This window comes from Papio anubis, chromosome 2 (assembly GCF_008728515.1).
Source record: "Papio anubis isolate 15944 chromosome 2, Panubis1.0, whole genome shotgun sequence".
In the NCBI taxonomy this organism is placed as follows: domain Eukaryota; kingdom Metazoa; phylum Chordata; class Mammalia; order Primates; family Cercopithecidae; genus Papio; species Papio anubis.
The window spans coordinates 67,858,061-67,878,407 of record NC_044977.1 but is presented as its reverse complement, the minus strand read 5'-3'; the positions used below and the strand labels follow the sequence as shown (position 1 = coordinate 67,878,407).

At 43.5% G+C, this 20,347-nt stretch overlaps 1 long non-coding RNA gene across 1 annotated transcript in view; it reads right to left on the bottom strand.

Moving 5' to 3' along the window:
• LOC103881973 overlaps window positions 1–20,347 on the bottom strand; it is a 148,442-nt gene that overhangs the window by 17,886 nt on the left and 110,209 nt on the right. Inside the window, exon 3 of the long non-coding RNA XR_004182134.1 lies at window positions 9,428–9,542. This is a non-coding gene — a long non-coding RNA (uncharacterized LOC103881973). The remainder of the gene's footprint in view (window positions 1–9,427; window positions 9,543–20,347) is intronic.

Here is a 20,347-nt window from a genome sequence, read left to right as displayed (position 1 = left end):
GTACTGGGACATCTGTTCCATAACTGAGGCCCTAAGGCACTGTAGGTGCCTTGCCCATATCCTTGAATCTTACCACTTCAGAGGGCATCAACTGACTGTCAACTGTTAGGACTTCTGTCTCTTTGCTTGAGGGCTTTCTCAGAAGTCACACAAGGAAGACATTCCCTGTCTGGGCTCAGGGAAATTCAGAAGAGCTGAGAGATGGCCACTGGAGAACCAGCACCCTGCCCCTACCCAAACTTTCAACCAAAGATTGGCAGAGTAGGTGTGAAACATCCCAGCTCCCTTGCCTCCTGGGTAACTAGGCGTGTACTCTAAACTGGTTCCCAGAGGCCACAGTAAGATAAAATTATAGTTATCTTCAGTAGCAGCTGACTCAATCACATACTCATTATTGGCTATTATCTTGGATCGTCAGAGTTCACAAATAAAAATTACAGGATCCCCAGTTAACTTTGAATTTCAGATAAAACTGATAGTTTTTGTAGTGTAAGTATGCTCCAGGCAATATTTGGGACACATACTAAAAAAAATTATTCTTTATTTGTCTGAAAAATATTGCATAGGACATGCTTATATTTAAAAAGTACTCATTGTATGACTTTCTAATTTAACAGGCTTCCTGAATTTTACCTGGCAACCCTACAGCCAGTCCTTTCCTAGGTCATGGCCTCACTTCCCTATCTCCATCTCCAACTACACCGCTTATATTTGAATCCTTGTCTCAAAGTCTGTGCTAGGAGGAGCTCAAATAAGATGTAGGGTGACATAAGGAGCCAAACATGTCTGCACACAAAGAGATTTTACTGATGCTTAAGGGCCATCTGGACCCCATTGGAGCCAGGACAGTGGGGCCACCAGCCAACCTCTACGAGAACCATTTTGAATTCAGTGTATATGAAAGAGAGAAGGCTTTCTTCCCATATTGCCACCATTATTATAGCTGGAGGCTTACTGTGGGCGGTAACTCTTTATCTTCTCATTATATGCTCTTCCGATCAGCATTGAAAGACGTGGACATTTCTAGGCACTTCTTATCTGGGATTTCCTCCACTGAGTTGAGCATCAACAGATCAGACAAATACTAGGGATGACATAGTCCCTCCTTGGACCAGATCCTGCTGCCACTGAATGCCCATCCCACCCACGATCTTCTTTCTTAGCATACCTTGATTTTGCTCACCTTCTTCAGAGCAGCTGCATTCTTCAGGAGAAGCCTGAGCTATCCACAGAGAGTGACTCTTTTTCAGTGCAAATCAACCATGATAATACCATTGTCTCTGCCAATATGTGGTTTAGAAATGGATATGAGATGTACTTCTGGCCAGGGGGACATGAGAGGCCATATGGGAAACACCTAAAAAGAGGCTCCTTTATTGTGACCCTTGACCTCCTAAGAGGCACGAGTAGTGGATGCTAGCTGTACCACCCAGATCCTCTTTCAAGACAGGCACTTTCCCCATACCCGCCAGGAGTGCTTTATCCGAGGTCACCCCACCACCACCCACTCAGCGTCAGCACACATCCAATGACTAGTCAATGGAGAGGTACAAAGGTCCAGCCTCTTGCCACAGTTTTGGAAACTCTGAAGCTCCATCCCAGCTCCAGAGGGCCCTGTGAGTTCAGCTGAGGCCTCCGTTGCAGCCGCATCATAGCTCAACTCCTCCTTTTGGCCAACCTTGCCTCTCTCATTCCCTAACAGCTGTTGTTCCTGAGAATATTCTCCAACAACCTCCCTGCACACAAATTTCCATTTCAAGGAACTGGTGTTAAGACAACATATGAGGAGCAATTTCCCTTTTTCACAAGCAGATATTGCTTTCCACACATGGAACTACAGCAGCCATCTTGGGGCCATGAGGGGAACCAGCCTAAGAAGATAAGTCCATGCTCTGAGGACAACAGAACAAAAAGATAGAAAGAACCTGGGTCTTCAATGATGTCATTGAGCTGCTAAATTAACTTGCTCTAGAACTGCCCTACTTCCAGGATTCTGGTTATGCCAGCTAATAGATGTTCTTTGTCATAAAACCTCTTTAAGTTGAATCTTATGTTGCCTGCAGCCCAAATCACACTTTAAATTACATACTACATATCAGTAGGAGGCAAAGGGAAATACTTCAAGTCAAGGAAGTGCCCAGAATAGCATGGATTCCAAAATCCGGTACTTACGTGACTTGCCAGAGTACTCCAAGTCCAGATGCAGTCCCCTCATCTTAACTACTGTGACACTTGTCCAGATGCAGTCCTCTCATCCTAATCACTGTGACAATTCCCTCTCCTTTTTATACCACTGTTGTCCAGTAACGCCAGAGGCTAAGAAGTATGCAATTCTTTGCACAACCCTGAGAAAGAAGAAATCCCTAGATAATATTTTGACACCTTGTAATTCATGGAACAGCCATGCCTCTATTTCACTTTCTCCTTCTTTTCTTGTTACTTAGAAAGAAAATAGCAGAGAAACATGTCAGGCCAAGAAAGGCTAAATCATCCCAAGCGATGTCAACCTCATAAATATTATGAAATACTGTAGGATGTCCAAAAAATATTTATACAGTTTTGCCCCCTCTTGTGATGAAGGAAGTCATTGAGCTGCATCCCCAGGCCTTTTGACATCTCAGTAGCCCTGTCTCAAAAGTCAGGGGTGCCTTTGGCACACAAGCTGTTGTCAGTGAGCTAAAGATCAGACAATCTGTGCATTAAGTGCCTAAATACACAACTCAAGCATGTGGCCATTTTTGCCTGAGTCTTTATTTTAATCAGTTATATAGAAGATTGGAAGTAAGATCAAGGGCTCTGGAATCAAACAGTATAGAGCTAAGTGCTAGACTGTGGACAAATTATTTAACTATTCTGTGCTTGTTTCAACATCATCTATATAATGGAAATATTAATAGTACCAGTCAGCTTGGACTAAGTTATGCCGCAGTAACAAACAGCCTTAAAATCTCAGTGGCTGGCAACAACAGAAGTCCATTGCTTATTAGAGACACATGTCCACTGTTGGCTGTGGCTCAATTCCATGTGATCTTCATCCCATAATGCAGATTGACATGGAAGCCTGTATTTGGGATACTGTCAATCCCATGGCAGGGAAAAAGAGATCCTGGCAGAACCACACAATGATTGTCAAAGCTTCTGCTTGGAAGTGGCACACATCAACTCTACCCAAGCTTTATAGCCCAAAACTTGTCACACAGCAAGACTAAAGCCATGGAATGGAAAGTATAATTCTCGCACATGGAGAAGATGCCAGTGTTTTGGACAGTAATACAATCTACCACATAAGCATGCAGGATTGTTCTGAGAATTGAAGGTAAAGGGAAGAAAGTAAGGTTTCAAAAAGTTAGCTATTATGAATATTAATACCATCGTTTTAAGTTCTAAGTTACTAATTGGGATAAGAAAGTTTTTATAAATGGTTTCTTCTATTCAGTAGTCATTTAGATTAAGCTTTTGAAAGTGCTGACTCAAGAGCATGTGGATTATAAGGTTCTGTGAATCAGTAACCAAATAAATAAAGTTTATTGGCATAAAAGTAATGTCTGCTACATGAAGATGCTGTGAAGATTAAATGAGATGCCTGCAAATTCTTTGTCACTTTTCCCATTGAAAGTGAGTCTAATTCTCCTCCCCTGGAATCTGAGCTGACTTTAGTGACCTACTTGACCAACAGAATGTGGCAGAAGTAATGTGCCAGGGCTTCTGAGGCTAGGTCATAGAAGCCTTGCAGCTTTATTCTAGCCTTCTTAGAACCTCTTAGAACACTTGTTCTTGGAGCCGTGAGCTGCCACATAAGTGAGAGGGGGATCCAGCTGACTCCAGTCTTCTGGTCTTCTGTGCCAAAGTGCCAGATATTTGAGTAGAGCCATCGTGAAGCCATCAAACTAGCCTGTCAGTTTAACACCACCAAACAACCTTGGTTGATCCCTTGTAGAGCACAAGAATCACCCTGCTGAGCTCTGCCTGAATTCCTGGCTCACAAAATCATGAGATAGAATAAAATGGTTGTTTTAGCCACTAACTTTTTGATAGTTTGCTGTTTAGCAATAGATAACCAAAACACATGCAAGCCCTTAGCAAAATATCTGACTCATAATTGCTTTGGAAATTAATTGCTAATATCATTGGGTCTTGGGTAGACTCACAACTTACCTTCCCCCATTTAGTTTGGAATGCCCATGACTTAAAACTGAAGAAAGGATGGTAAAGACAAAACTTTAGTCAAATGTTTTAGTCTCCTTGACATTTTCCTAAATGTCCAAAAGGGAAGCCATAAACATGTAAGACAATAAGCCTAGGACTTTCAGGAATCCCCTGACTTCCCTTGGGTTCATTGGATACACATGTGCCTAAATCTTTCAAGAAAGCTAAAATTCAGTATTTTAAAATTGCTTAAACTTTCAGGTAAAATTGACGCAACTACAAGGTGTCTTATGTTCACCTGGCGGTTCTATGTATCCTTCAGCTTTGTACTCATTTTAAGAAGTAAGGACCTAGATTCTAGAGTTGGAAAATTGCCATATTCAAGAATAGATGAGCATGTATGTCTGGGCTGGTGCCATCTCTTTTGTTGTTGTTATTATTGTCATTGACTTGTTTATATTCTCAGCATAGGGACTTGGCCATTTTAGGTAGAGGTTGAAACAGAGAGATACTATATGTTCCCCAAATTTCACTCTTTTTCCACCTGGGGACACAGCTAGACCATATTTCCCAGGATCCCCTGCAGTTAGATGGGACCATGTGACTGAGGTGTGGCCAGTGGAATGTGGACAGCAATGATGGACACCACTTCAGGGCCTGGTCCCTGGAAAAAACTCCTGTGTGACACTTCACTTTTTCTTCCCTCATCTGGAAGACAATCCAGGAAGAATTCTGTGGCCCTAAAAGATGGTAGAACCCTAACGCAAAGGAGCCTGGGTCCCTGAGTAGCTGAGTGGAGCAGATCTCCATTTCCATCCCCACCAGGCTGACCAGCACTGGGCTGTGACCTTAGTGAGAAATAAGCCCTGATTACAGTAAGCCCCTGAAATGAGGGGTTGTTTTGTTCTAGCAGTGAGGCTGTCTTAAGGAATACAAAGATATGGGGCGGGGAACATGTTGTGGCTTTCCCCCATCTCCAACATGTGCAAGCCGAGGAGCCGCAGTGCCTTTGTTGGAGAGTTTACTGACAATAGTTACGCTGCCTGTCACAACTCCCAGAAGAAAGGAAACAGCGGCTGAGAGGGCTGCCCCTGCCCTCCCCAGTCTCCTAAGGGTATAAAGCATGAATCTTTTCTTCGCTCTTTCTCTCTGCAGGGGAACAGCGGGAAGATATCTAGCACATCATGTTCTGCTGGCTCCAGTGACAAGTCGATGAACTTCTATCACTCGTCCGACAGGAGACCTCAGAAGTGACTAATTTAATCCCTGAGGCCTCTTTAGAAGGAGAATCCTCAACTTTCTGGGCAACTCCTCCCTTTACTCTGCCTGGTTTCCACGAAGCAAGATAGTCAGTCACACTCAAATCAGCTCAGCAGGGAGCAGATATTCTTAGAGTGATTCTTCCCTAATTTGGCTGACTGAATTGAATAGCTATTTATTAGAGTTCTAAAATGGTGCCTTTTGCGTAACATGGCCTTCGCGCCATTCCCTGGAAATCACTCTGTCGAGAATGTAGGAAGGGGAAGATGCATCTGCCTTGAGCGAGGTGGGATAAACCAGTTTCTGGGGCCAGGCCAGACTGGGAGGCAAAGAAAGCAGCATCTATTACAACCTTCTTCAGCCTCAGGACTTGGATGTCCTTGGCCGCTATTCCCCAAGACCAGATTAATGTAGTGGTGGATGACTCAGAAAGGAGACAGCCCAAATCTGGAGGTCACACAGACCTAGGCAGACTAGCACCTGCTACCAGCTGTGTGACCTAGGGATGTAAGTCAACCTTTCTGAGCTCCTGTTTCTATACCTAGAATATGGAGGTGCATAAAATCTAACTCATAGAGTTCTTAAAAAGGGGTGAATGAGGGCTGAGCATGGTGGCTCGTGCTTATAATCCCAGCACTTTGGGTGGCCAAGATGGATAGATCACTTGAGGTCAGGAGTTCAAGACCAGCCTTGCCAACATGGTAAAACCCCACCTCTACAAAAAATACAAAAATTAGCCAGGCATGGTGGCATGCACCTGTAGTCCACAGCTACTCAGGAGGCTGAAGTGGGAGGATCGCTTAAGCCCAGAAGGTTGAGAGGTTGAAGCTGCAGTGAGCTGTGATGGCACCACTGCACTCTGGGTGACAGAGTGAGACCTTGTCTCAATCAATCAGTCAATCAATGAAATAATTAGTGAAATGCCTGACTTCATTGTAACTCTCCCTCACTCACCTTCTGGAATCTTCATAGTCACTAAATTCAAGTCCAAATTCTTGCAATTGACCTTGCCATCTGTATTAGTCAGCATTATCTAGAAGGGCAGAACTAATGGAAAATATATATATATATATATATATATATGGGTTTCTTAAGTGTTAATTCACATAATCGCAAGGTCCACAATAGTCATCTGCAGGCTGAGGAGCAAGGAGAGCCAGTCTGAGTCCCCAGACTGAAGAACTGGGAGTCTGACGTTCAGGGACAGGAAGCATCCAGCACGGAGAAAGATGTGGGCTGAGAGGCTAGGGCAGTCTAACCTTTTCACATTTTTCTGCCTGCTTTATATTCCCTGGCAGCTGATTAGATGGTGCCCATCCAGATTAAGGGTGTGTCTGCCTTCCTCAGCCCATTGACTCAAATGTTAATCTCCTTTGGCAACACCCTCACAGACATACCCAAGATTAAGACTTTGCGTCCTTCAATCCAATCAAGTTGACACTCAGTATTAACCATCACACCATCTTACTGCTCCTCGGTGGCCATTAATGTGAAATTTGCAGGGGAAATGAGCTAGAAAAACAAGCTTGAGATTTCAGAGCAGTAGCCATAGTGGACCTGGTAGCTGAATCTCCACAGAACCTTAGAGGAGAATAGGGAATAGCACCTCTATCTAACACTTAAGTGGGCTCCTGTATGACCCCAAGTCTCCTAACCACCTATGTCAATCTCTACCCTGCAGTACTAAACAGGAAGAAATTGGAGGCTGGTTGGCAGACCACACCACACTCTCCCGTCATACTTGAAACACATCGTCAGATCATCCAGAAGCCAGGGATTACAAATACATGGCATGCATCTCACTACTCTCCAGTCCTATATCTGTGGCAGACAGCATTAATCAATCACAGCCTTCTTCCCCACTGAGTCCACACAAGGCAGCAGAAGTCTTTCCCACTTAGCACTCCAGGCAGACACCACCAATCGATCAGAGATGTCATGTAAGTGCAAAACCCTTTATGAAGCCATAGACATTTGCCCTCTGGAGTGGCCTAACCCCAGAGAACGAACAGGCAGCCAGAGGGATCCAGTAAGGAGTAAACCAAGACAGATTGTTGAGCTTTCAAGTGCTTACAAGAACTCATTGCATGAGTGCTAACAAAATCTGGATGTGGTGATGCAGTTAGCCATGGAATCCAAGTTTGGAGGGCTAGTCCTCAAATCATGATTTCTGCACTTTCTAGGTATTGCTTTCCTGGGCATTTTCTTCCCTATGGCAATGAGGTTTCCTCAGGAGCATAAGCAAAACACACAGAGAGGGAGGCCATTTCCACACAGTTCTTGGCATCGTTAGCCAATCCTCTAACTAAACACTGGTGTCAGCAAGACCCATTAACCAGAGCTCATCCCACCCCCAGAACTGTTAACAAGACAATGACATATAGTGCAGGGTGTTAAATCTTCTAAGGTGGAATCCTTGTCTTCAGCGAATGGCCATGAATCAACTAAACAGGATATGCCAGGATGTTTAAGATGGCCATATATTTATTTATGAGTGAATGACCAGTTCAGTATTTCTGCCAGTTACCTTTACGGTTTTTATGAGATTTGGATAACGTGTATTTATTGCCCATACTGTTTTCCATTCACAATGGAGCTTTGTTCGACATTTAGAGACATTTTAAATGTTTTTTACTGGTTTCTCTGGCATGAATAAAGGGAGATTTTTTTTTTTTTTGGATTTCTGCAAGGAACTCATGCAAAGCTAATTTGGATGATAAAATGATACCATTTCAAACATCTTCATGCTCGGATTATATTATTTGAACCTTTTCATAGGAAGAGATTAATTATGTGGTTTGCATCACTAACCTTAGAATTTTAATAACAAGGCTGGTCAGATGAAGGGCCAAAATATGTCTTTTACAGCAAAATATGTTACGTCATGAAAATATCTTCCGCTCCTACTGTTGGACTGTGCTTATGTGCTTGTTGGCAAGCCAAGAGGTAAATTTGTTTAATTGTTTCCAGAATAAGCAATATACACCCAAGACAAAGCTATACTATTTATTGTTGTTGTTAACTACAATATGCATAGCTCCCATTTATTGAAAGTTTATTATTATGCCCAGATTGGATGCATAATCTCATTGCAACCCAGGGAAGTGAGAACCAGTGTTCCCTGCTTTCTGGGTGAGGAAACTGAGGCTTAATATTGGTAAGTAGCATGCCTCGATTCCCCCAGCAGGTACATCATAGAGGCAGGACTCACGGGCAAATTTGTCTAATGCCAAGGTGAGTCTGTCTCCAACTCTATTCTGCTGTCCTTGCGACTCAGGCTTTTGAGATCCTCCTCCCAAATTATGTTATATGGTCAAATTCATGAAAAAAAAATCCAATTGGCTGCCAAATTTAATGTAGACATAACAAAGAGCTAATTAACTGAAACTCTTATTTTCCAGGCTACTCTTGTGGTTTTAAGGATAAGTAATCTGAGCCCTGGAGCTGGTGACCTATTGGTTTGAAGGGCCCCGGGGGCTGTGTTGTACACTCAGAGGAGCCGGGGTACAGAGCCTCACCTCTTCCCTCCTTTTTGCCAAGTGCTCTAATCTCCTGTCACGACATCTTCTGTCTGGCTCTCTACCAAACCGTCAGGAGAGCATCACTCCAACCATCCCAGTAATTATCATAAGCATCACAAACCCCTCCAGCAGCCACAGCAACAGCTTGCTTTATGGTGCACCTACTGCCTGCCAGCCAGGCCCTGAGTGTCACATCATAGATGTGCCTGCTCTCATTTTATTCTCCCAACATCCCTGGAAGGTGGGAGAAATACACTACCCATTTTACTGGGTAAATGGGTAAATGCTGGGACACTGCAGTTTAACTTGGATCTGTCCAAAGTCACACAATGTATATGAGCTGGGGACTAGAATGCCGGGTGCTAACTCCAGGGCCTAGGCACTTAGCTTCTCATTGTGAGAGGCTAAGAGACCCTTCACCAAAGAGGCAAAGGAACACACCCAGGACAAACTCACAGGTGGTCCCAGAGCTACAACAAAAACCAGGGCTCTCTCTTCACCTAGAACTTTCTGCACCATACTGCTTCCATTCTTCCTCTCCAGTTGTTCCCCAGCAAACAGGCATGGATGGTTGGCCACTATATACCAGGAACTGTGCGATATGCTGATGGAAACCTACAATAAAACAAAAATTGGAAATAAGTCATAGTTCCTGTTCTGAGGGAATCCAAAGTCAGACTTTCCTGTGTTAGATTCCTGCCATCCATGCCATTAGCTTTGTAAACTTGGGCAACTTATTTCATCTATCTGAGCCTCAGTTTCCTCAACTGCAAAATGTGATAATATTACTATATGGCTTTTTTTTTTTCTTTTTTCTTTTTTTTTTTTTTGAGACAGGGTCTCACTCTGCCACATAGGCTGGAGTGCAGTGGCATGATCACTCAACCTCCAAGGCTCAAGTTATCCTCTGGCCTCGTCTCCCAAGCAGCTGGGACTACAGCTGCATGCCACCATGCCCAGCTGATTTTTATTGTTGAGTTTTAGTAGAGATGAGGTCTTGCTATGTTGCTCAAGCTGGTCTCGAACTCCTAAGCTCCAGAGATCCTCCCATCTCAGCCTCCCAAAGTGCTGTGATTATAGGTGTGAGCTACTGTGCCTAGTGTTACCTGCTTTAAAAGGTTACTCTGAGGATAAAAAGAAAGATACCAGGGCTTGTATAAATGGGTTAAGGTATGTAAAATACCTGGTACTTTCCCTGGATATTTTTAAGCTCTCAAAAAATGAGGGCAGCTATTTGTTCATGTCCCTTGAGTGTGAACCTAGGGACTTGCTTCTAACAAATAGAATGCAGCAAACACTATGGGACATATAATTACACTCATGAGTTGGCACCCAAGTGCCAATCTAGATTTATAAAAGGCAAATTCCAAAGGAGGGAGTTGAGATGTGAATTGGAATGCTCTGGGATACTTTCACAGAGGAAACATGGGTTGATACGGTTCTTGAAAGTTGGGCACCTCGAATTTAGATAATGAGTAGTAATTTTAAAAATGTATAGCTATCATTTCCTACCTACTACACACTTGACAGATGGCACTCTCTTGCTTATAACTCTATATGTTTATAGACTGTATTTAATAGCTATGAAGAAATTGAAGCTCAGAGAGGTGAAGTGACTTGAACAAGATCAGACGATCACAAAATAGTTGGACCAAGAGTCAATCCCCACCTGTCTGACTCTTTGGCCTGCTCTTCTCTCTTCTGTAAAGGTCTTTGAGGATAGCCCAAATAGTGGTCAAGTGGGAAAAGCTGCCCCTGTGTCTGGTGGTAAGTGGGGTGCAGTTCTTACTACTGTGGTTGGTGCTGAAAACAAGGTCTTCACCTGTTGCACATGGTCCATGCACAGAATTCAGGAGGTCTGTGAACTTTGGTGGAAATACAAATTATATCTTCCTTTTCCTTAACATTTATCTGACATTTAGCACTGCCTTCCATTTTGAATCTAGGCAATAAACCACAGTACTGTTAGCAGTGCCTGTGACTTCTTCAGCAATAGATTACTTGGCCAACGCGCCACAGCAACAAGGGGAATAACCTGGCTCCAAAGTCAGAGTCTGCTCTGCTTTACTCAGATGCACACATTAATTCACAACCCTACCACCCTGTGTCTTAATTGCTTGCTCACTTGATCAGCTTCTCGTCTAGACTGGATTACTTCTGAGGCCAGAAACTGCCTCTCATTCGTCTTTAAATTAGTATTTCAGCAAGAGCCTGGCACAGAGTAGGGACTGATACAACATTTGTTGCCTGTGGTAGCCAACCTTCTGCAATGGTCCCTTGTGAGCCCTGAATGTCTGAGACGGGTCTCAGTCAAGTTAGGAATTTTATTTTGCCAAAGTTAAGAACAGGCTCCTGTGACACAGCCTCCGGAGGTCCTGATGACATGTGTCCAAGGTGGTCCAAGCACAGTTTGCGTTTATAAATTTTAGGGAGACATGAGATATCAATCAATATATGTAAGAGAATGGCAGGACAACTCAAAGCAAAGGTGGGACAACTCACAGTGGAGAGGGGCTTCCAGGTCATGGGTAAATAAGAGACAAATGGTTGCATTCTTTTGAGTTTCTGCTTAGCCTTTCCAAAGGAGACAATCAGATATGCATTTATCTACTGATAGAGGGATGACTTTGAATAAAATGGGAGGCAGGTTTACCCTAAGCAGATCCCAGCTTGACTTTTCCCTTTAGCTTTGTGACTTTAGGGCCCCAAGATTTACTTTCCTTTCACACCCTAATGACCCTACCTCCTGTTATTCATGTCCTTGGCAATGTTATTCATGTCAAGGGTAATCTTTGACCCTTGGGTGTGGACCAAGAGACTTGCTTCTAGCAAATAGAATGAAGCAAACATGATGAGATGCCATTTCCAAAATCAGATTGCAAAAGCTGGAACTTCTCTCTGACATTCTCTTTCGGACTTTTCTTGCTTTTTTGCCCTGATGGAGAGGTCTCCCTGGCAATGAACCAAGAGAAGCCTCTGACTAACAGCCAGTGAGGAACTAAGGTGCTTAGTCCAGTAACCCAGGAGGGATTCTACCAAAAATCACTGAGTGACTTGGAGGTGGATCCTACCCCAGCTGTGCCATCAGATGAGACCACAGACTCTAAGCCAGCATCTTGATTACAATGTATAAGACACCCTGGGCTGGAGGACTCAACCAAACCGTGACCAGATTCCTAGCCCACAGCAACTTTTACATAGTAAATCTGTGGTTTTTTTTGTTTTTTTTTTTTTTTTTTTTGAGACGGAGTCTCGCTCTGCCGCCCAGGCTGGAGTGCAGTGGCCGGATCTCAGCTCACTGCAAGCTCCGCCTCCCGGGTTCACGCCATTCTCCTGCCTCAGCCTCCCGAGTAACTGGGACTACAGGCGCCCGCCACCTCGCCCAGCTAGTTTTTCTGTATTTTTTAGTAGAGACGGGGTTTCACCGTGTCGGCCAGGATGGTCTCGATCTCCTGACCTCGTGATCCGCCCGTCTCGGCCTCCCAAAGTGCTGGGATTACAGGCTTGAGCCACCGCGCCTGGCCTGTGTTGTTTTTAAGCTGCCAAATTTGGGGATAGCTTGGCATACAGGATTAGATAACCAATATCTTGCTTACCAGAAGAAAGGAGAAAGGGGAGAAAAGGTGGGAGAGAAAGTGCAACAGAGCTCTCTGCTGTGACTTCCCCTGTGGCCATAGTCTGGGGGTCATTTCATACTTCTTAACACCATAACCCCACACTCCAATCTCTCCCTGGTTCCCCTTAATACTAGTAACTGTAGCACAACCTTGTCTGTGGTGGCACATGATTTAGGTCTCTAAGGTTTAGTGAATTTCCTGCCATGGGCCATACCATGCTCAGTGACTCAATCCAAAATTTTATTGTAACCAATATACCTTTCTTCATCAGGACAGAGGCCAAAATTGATTAGTTTTCTTTTTTAAACCAATTTTTTTTTCTTTTTTTTTTTTAGAGATGAAATCTCACTATGTTGCCCAGGCTGGTTTCAAACTCCTGGCCTCAAGTGATTCTCCTGCCTTCCAAAGTGCTGGAATTATAGACATGAGCCACCACACCTGGCCAGATCATTTTTATTTTTATTTTAGAGCTGGAGTCTCACTCTGTGAGACAAGGCTGGAGTACAGTGGTGGTATCATAGTTCACTCCACTTTTGAACTCCTGGGCTCAAGCAATCCTTCTTCCTCAGCCTCCTCCATAGCTAGGACTACAAGTCTGCACCACCATGCCTTACTAACTTTTAAAAAATCTTTCGTAGAGAGGGGGTCTTGCTATGTTGCTCAGGCTGGTCTAGGACTCCTGGCCTCAAGCAATCCTCCCACTTGACCTCTGGGATTATAGGCATGAACCACAGTGCCTGGTTAGTGTTCTTTTAATACTTAGGTAATGACTCCAAATCCATCCTGTGACATGCACAAAACCGATTTTGTTACTGTTCACTGGATTCCCAGTAATTTCTAAAATTTAGCAGTGGGGACGATTGGTCCACAAAATCACATGAACGTGGTCAGTTGCGTCAGCGCCATCCTCACTCAATCCCTCAGGATCCTACACCTTCAGGGAAGGTGGATTTGCACCCACTCACCTTCCATCCATGCCCAGCTACTTACACAGCTCCACTTTAAGCCCATGGACCCTAAAGCCACTGCCAGAGCCCAGCTTTCAATGGGGTTTTCTAATTGGAGTAGAAGTGCCAGCTAAGAGACTCCCCAAAGAACTCCCAAAGATTTCCCACTTTTCAGCCCAGACAAGTCGTCTTCTCATTGACCACAACACTCATTCTATGGGCTGTAGTGGCTTTATTTGCATAGCTTCATTTTCTCTGTTCTAATGCACCAATCATGGGAATGCATGCTGCAAATTTAGTAGTAGAATTTTGTGGAGGAAAAAAATCTATCATGTTGAATATATACATTGATTTTTTATGATATCAAATTTATTGAGGTGTTTATATATAGTTTATATATAGTTCATAAACTATAAAATGTACCCATTCTAACTGTACATTTCAATTAGTTTGGTTAATTTATACCCCTATATAACCATGACCACAATTAAGACATGCAACACTTCCATTACCCCAAAAAGTTCCCTTGTGTCTTGTTCCAGATAATTCCCTCCACCCTTGTCCCTGGGAAACTCCTGATCTGCTTTCTGTCATTTTAGATTCAATTTGTGTTTTCTAGAGTCTTCTATATAGAATGCCATAATATGTCTGCCTTTGTGTCTAGATTCTTTCACTCAGCATAAGGTGTGAGATTCATCTGCAGGGTCAAATAGAAGGTATCAAGCATAACCATAGTTCATTCTTTTTTGTTGCTGAATAGTATTCCTGTCTCTTTGTTTTGATGTGTTGCTCTTTTTTACATTTTCCAACATTATTAAAGAATAATTAACATACACTAAATTGCATATAAAATGTGTATAATCTAACCAGTTTTAACATATGTGTACATCCATGATGTACACACAGACTTTTATGAATCAGAATTACAACAAAACAGTGCAGCTTAGATCATTGAAATATAAGGTTGAATAACTCTTTTATTCAAGTCCTTTCCAGAACTCTGGGTTAGTATTTGCCTTGCATTTGACAAACCAAAGAATCATTGATTATTTTCCTCCAAAACACATCTCCTCTAAGGAGACTTGCTACCTCTGAGGAAGAACATTTTGGTCCTCCTGCTGAAAAAACAAACAAACAAAAAACATAAAACAAAAAGCAATGCTTACAGTGCATGTCACTGCATTCGGTATTTCCATGAAAGGACTCTGAACTGCAGTGACATGAATGCAACTCAAACCGGCTCAAGAAGAAAAAAGCAGGGAGATGGGCAGGATTTATTGACTAACATAGATGAAAGCCTGAGGGCTTCAGGCATAGCTGTATCCAGGAGTTAAAACATCATCAGGACTTGGTCTCCCTTCCTCATTTTCCCCTCTCTCTAGAGGCTGCTTTCCTCCCTGTTAGCTTCATTTTCTCCATGTGGTGGACTGTGGCAAAAGCCACTTTGGGTGTTGACCTTGGTGAAATTGAATGCAGGGAATTGGTTACAGAGGTGATGGAGTTGCTGAGAGGACAGCATGGCCATGGTGAATAACCCAGGGATTAGCGACAGGAGGAAGACACTGCCTTCCTGTCGCAGTGAGACAAAGAGGGAAGGATGGTGTAACTGAAACCCAGGGGCTTGGGGACACCTGACAGAAGCTGGAACCAGAGTAGGGCAGCCTTGGGGGGCATTGGAGCCACAGAGGAACTGCAGCTGCTGCCGGAGATGCCTCCCAAGGCCAGCAGGGAGAGGGAGAAATACCCTGTCTCTTCTCTCTACTTTCACCCTCACCCTCCCCGAGCGTCTTTCTTGGCCCAACCCAGCTGGAAGCTAGCTGGCAAGAATGCCCAGGAAATGCAGCCTGCAAGGGTTAGTGCCCAGGGATACCAACAAGACAGAGGAAGAGGAAGGAAGTAGGAGGCACAGTCTGGGGGCAGGAGGCCCACCCCAGCACAATCCCCGTGGAAAGTGAGCTTGTGAATGGTTCCCACAGAAGTCAGGGAACAGAGTCTGAGGTGTCCAGGTGCGGGTATCAAGCCCCCCCAGAGGTAGGAGGCTGGCAGAGGATGGGGAACCAGCAACACAGACACCAAGCAGAGCCAGAGAGACCCAAAGCAAAGTCAAGGTGCTCTTCCCTGACATGGATGTGGGGCTGGCAAACACAAGTGTCCACCACATGCTGCTCCAGCTGGACACGTGCTAGAGTCCACACAATTGCAAATGGCCCAGCTCGGGCTGTTTCCACAGAGGAGAACTTCAGGTTTGCTGTGATTCCAAATCATGGCCAAGGTTAAGACCTTACTGATACAATCCTGGTCCCTGGGAAAGTGAGAAGGGGAAGAAAGTGATGAAGCAGCACTATTTCTGCCCCTTCCAATGAGGCGCCCTGATTCCCAAGCCTGGCGTTTGCAGCATGAGGCCCAGGGCCCGGGTGGGAACAGTGGCTTAGCATCCAGGACCTGGGAAATGCAAAAAGTAAATGACTCACCAGTCTTCAGTGGCACATTACCTTCTAAAGGAGACACTTTGCAACCCAAATGCCGAGGCCAGAGGATTTCCTACGAGTCTTTTACGATCTCTATAAATTTCAAGAGAGAGAATTGGTGAGCAACTGGGCTCTGTCACTGTCTGGCTCACTGATTGAACGTGCCTTTAATGGAGTCTCCGGCAGCCATAAAAATGTATGGAAACAGCCTCCTGGCCACAAGCAAGCCTGATAGATGGGACAGTGACACTCAGGAAAAGTCAGATGGGCTGGGCTTGTCCTCATGCCTGTTGAAGAGGACACATCTTGGTCCCTTAGGATAGAACTTGTGTTTGGAGACACATGAGGCATTCTACATACAATTTCTCCCCAGGGGAAGATACACACACACACACACACACACAATCAAAACATTGCATGAGGATAGCTTTATACGACAGTGTGCCCCAGTAGTTAAAGGCTTGGGCACTGTAGTGGGTTAAATAGTGTTCCCCTCCCAAAAAAATTTCTGTCCACCCAGAACCTCAGAATGTGACCTTATTTGGAAATAGAGTTTCTGTGGATGTCGTTTTCCATGTCATTTTAAAGTCTTTGTTCCACTGCACACTGAGGATATTGATAATGATACCCACATATAAAATGAGCAGAGGATAAAGAGCATGTATGATCACCTAATAAATGCACAAGCTATGTGTCGACTATTTTTACTACGTATGAGAAAAAAGAGAAAGAGGGAAGGAAGGAGGGAGGAAAGGGGGGAAAGGAAGGAAGCTATTAAAAGTTGGCTAATTCACATTGTAACCCTGAAATAATACAAGAGCATCCTAAAGGAGATCTCGCTTAGCAGACAAGTTGCCTTCCTTCTCCATAACCCTCTAATTATAGCACTTCAGAGGCCTCTTAAATCTCCTAGAGAAGGGTACACCCGCTCATGACATTCTTTCCTGCCTTCTGGCGTGATGAAGCCGCGCCACTAGCTTAGCCCTAGACACCCCCTGTCCTAGTCAGGTGGTCACCTGATGGTGCAAGCCGGCCAGAAAGTTCAGGAGTCCAATTCAACACTCAGATATGAAAATGTACAGAACCCCTTTATTCCTGACATGAGCATATGGTACAAATCATTTGGCATGCACTAAATCATTAGATACTCGTTTATTTTGGAACGTATGTGAAGTGAGCAGAATAAGGCATGTACTGTTTTCAAGAGAACTCATTCCCTCTGCTGGGGGCAAAAGACCGCTCATGGCAAGGTATTCTTTGAAAGTAAATTATCTTCAGAGGCAAGCACGTGCTGTTCTAAAAGAGAACATAGCTCCCTACACATTCTCAAGTTCAAGGGGTGTCTGTGTATGCGCACGCACACATATATGTGTTACATGCAACAACAATTAATATATGTATTACATGCAACAATTCATGGTTGGAAAACCATTAATCATATTTATTAAAAATTGAAAAGACATATATATCCCAAATAACAGTTTAATAAGTTCAAAAGTTTTGCTCACACATAAATAAGAGAAATCCAGAGACAGATAGTTCAGTGATAGCATACTGGCTCCATGGTGTCATCAGATATGCAGGCTCATGTCTTTGTGCTTTGTTAAACTCAGAGTGAGTGTCTTCCATCTTTAGAGTAACCCTCTGGCCCAAGATGGCTGCTGGAGCCTCAGCTACTACATGTGCATTCCAGGCCAGAAGTAGAGGGAGGGGAAAACAAGGAGTGTACCTTCCAGGGATATCAGCTTTTCCATATCATCTTCCCGAGGTCCTACGCATTTCCACAGTCACATACACACCCCTAACTGTAAGTAAAACTGGAATGTTCTCTTTCTATTGGATGCTTTTCTATCTCAAATAAAATTAAGATTCTGTTACTCAGGAAGCTTGTGGCCTCTGCCATGACATGAAAAACTTAAAAAAGTAAACTTGACCGAGTCATTTGTGTATGGGATAAGGTCTAGAACAGAGATTGGCTATCATTTGGAGGATAAAATTAATCACATTTCTTTGCTTCTGTTTGTAAACTGATTAGACATATTCAAGAGTTTCAATGCAAGTTTGAAAACAATTACACATCTGGAGAAATACATGCCTTTGTGGACTTTACCTTATAATAGAGTTTCTCAACTTTTGAAATAATGCTCTAATTATACCCCTATTTATTGACATTTATTTATTGGAGGGCAATGGGAGAAGAGAACACCATTTCTGTTAAAATCATCTCATTGGTGCCACACCTGTCCCTAGACAGTTTGCATGAAATAGACATAAAGTCATTGAGTCAGTGACAACCAGAAGTACTGAGAATCTTTCACAAAGAATTCAGGGATGGGCCCCCCTAATCTTTTCCTGCAGATATGAAGCTATTGAGTCAGTGACAACCAGAAGCACTGGGAATCTTTCATAAGGAATTCAGGAATGGGCCCCCCAATCTTTTCCTGCTACTCCTGTGAGGCCACAAGCCAGATTTATTAAAGCCAATAGAAAGCAGACCTGTGCATCCTTCTAGAGCAGAGACTAGCTTTGTATTTCACAAAATACTCCACAAAGGATTCCAGAGGCAAGTTCATTTGGAATACACTTAGTCCAGATAACATGGCTTCTTGGTATGTTTTATGTTTTGACTGCAGGTCTTCTCAGGGCCTTAAATGTTTGGGTGTGTTGTGAATCCCCAAGACTGAGCCACATGATGCAGCATCTTCCTAATGACCTCAGGCCCTTTTTGAGTGGGCACTTTTGAGGATCAGTGTTCTGCAAAGCACACCTTGGGAAGCCACAAAGAGCTTTTCCCTAGAGCAGGGTTTCTCAACCTGGATGTTGTTGGCATTTGGGGCAGGATAATTCTCGGTTGTGGGTGGCTGTCCTGTGTATTGGAGGGTACTTACCAGCATCCCTGGCCTCTGCCCACCAGATGCCAGTAGCAATCCCTACCCCACCCAGTTGTGACAATCAAAAGTGTCCCCAGATATTGCCAAATGTTCCCTGTGGGCAAAATGGCCCTCGGATGAGAACCTTTACTCTAGGGAAAGTTCTGGAATCAAGAAAACATATTGCAATGATACAAGAGACCACTCTCTCAGGTATGAATATTCAGCTCACTGTTAGAGTCCTTGGCAATAAGATTGTTATTTGTTAAAAGAGACAGTATTACTGGTGAAGACTCATTTCAAAAATGGAAGTGACGATGAAAGTTGCTGTTTCTATGATAACTAATTCGAAAGCTTATGGAAATTTATGGAACAAGTGCATAAATTAAACTTGCTTTTAAAATGTGGAGGCTGGATGCGGTGGCTCACGCCTGTAATCCCAGCACTTTGGGAGGCCAAGGAGGGCAGATCACCTGAGGTCAGGAGTTCGAGACCAGCCTGGCCAACATGGTGAAATCTCGCCTCTACTAAAAATACAAAAATCATCCAGCTGTGGTAGTGGGCACCTGTAATCCCAGCTACTCGGGAGGCTGAGGCACAAGAATCACTTGAACTGGGGAGGTAGAAGTTGCAGTGAGACGAGATCATGCCACTGTACTCCAGCCTGGGCGACGGAGTAAGATTCTGTCTCAAAATAATAAATAAATAAATAAATAAATAAATAAATAAATAAATAAATAAATGTTGTGGAGTTAGGTATAGACAAGGTACTGTGTTCTTTAAACAAAATTTAATCCCCCCCTCCACCCCGGCCAAACTCCACTTTTTACATTGTTTCAGGAAAATATCTATTGTTGAAAGTCAAACATGGCATTTTTTGATGCTCTTAAAAATCCAGTGGGTAACATCCTACCAATGCCGTTCATTAAAATTCTCCTGGTCCAGTCACGTAAGTGTTAAACTATGAAAACCCTTCTAGGAGGTGCCATCCCCAGGGTATTTCAGTGGACTTCAGAAAAATCTGGGTCTGGAATATCTTATTGCCCCAGAAAGTAAGGAAGTGCTCAAAGATTGATGGACACATGTCCAAAGAACCAAGAGCCAGGCTGATGGGGCTCCTACTGTCCAAATACGGGATACCTTGAACATTAAAATAAATAGCAAGCGAGTAAACGCATTGAACAAACTAAAACTTCATGAATTCATGGAAATAAAGAAAGGGAGGGAAGGAGGGAAGAAGGAAGTAGGGGAGAAGGGGAGGAAGGAAGAGAGAGAGAAAAAGAGAAAGCTCTTCCTTACAGTAAAAAGAGAACAATACCGTTAAAGGTATGATGAGATTAGAAAATCACCATTTGACCCATCGTAATAATAAATAATTCTGTCAAGAATCATGAACACATACTAAAACCAGTGGGTAAAAGTTTGAGGAATAAAAGGATATTTACAGAGCCCCAAACTATCTTCTTATAATATAATTGATTGACCAGGGGAAGAAGGAACTTTACAGCGGACAAACCT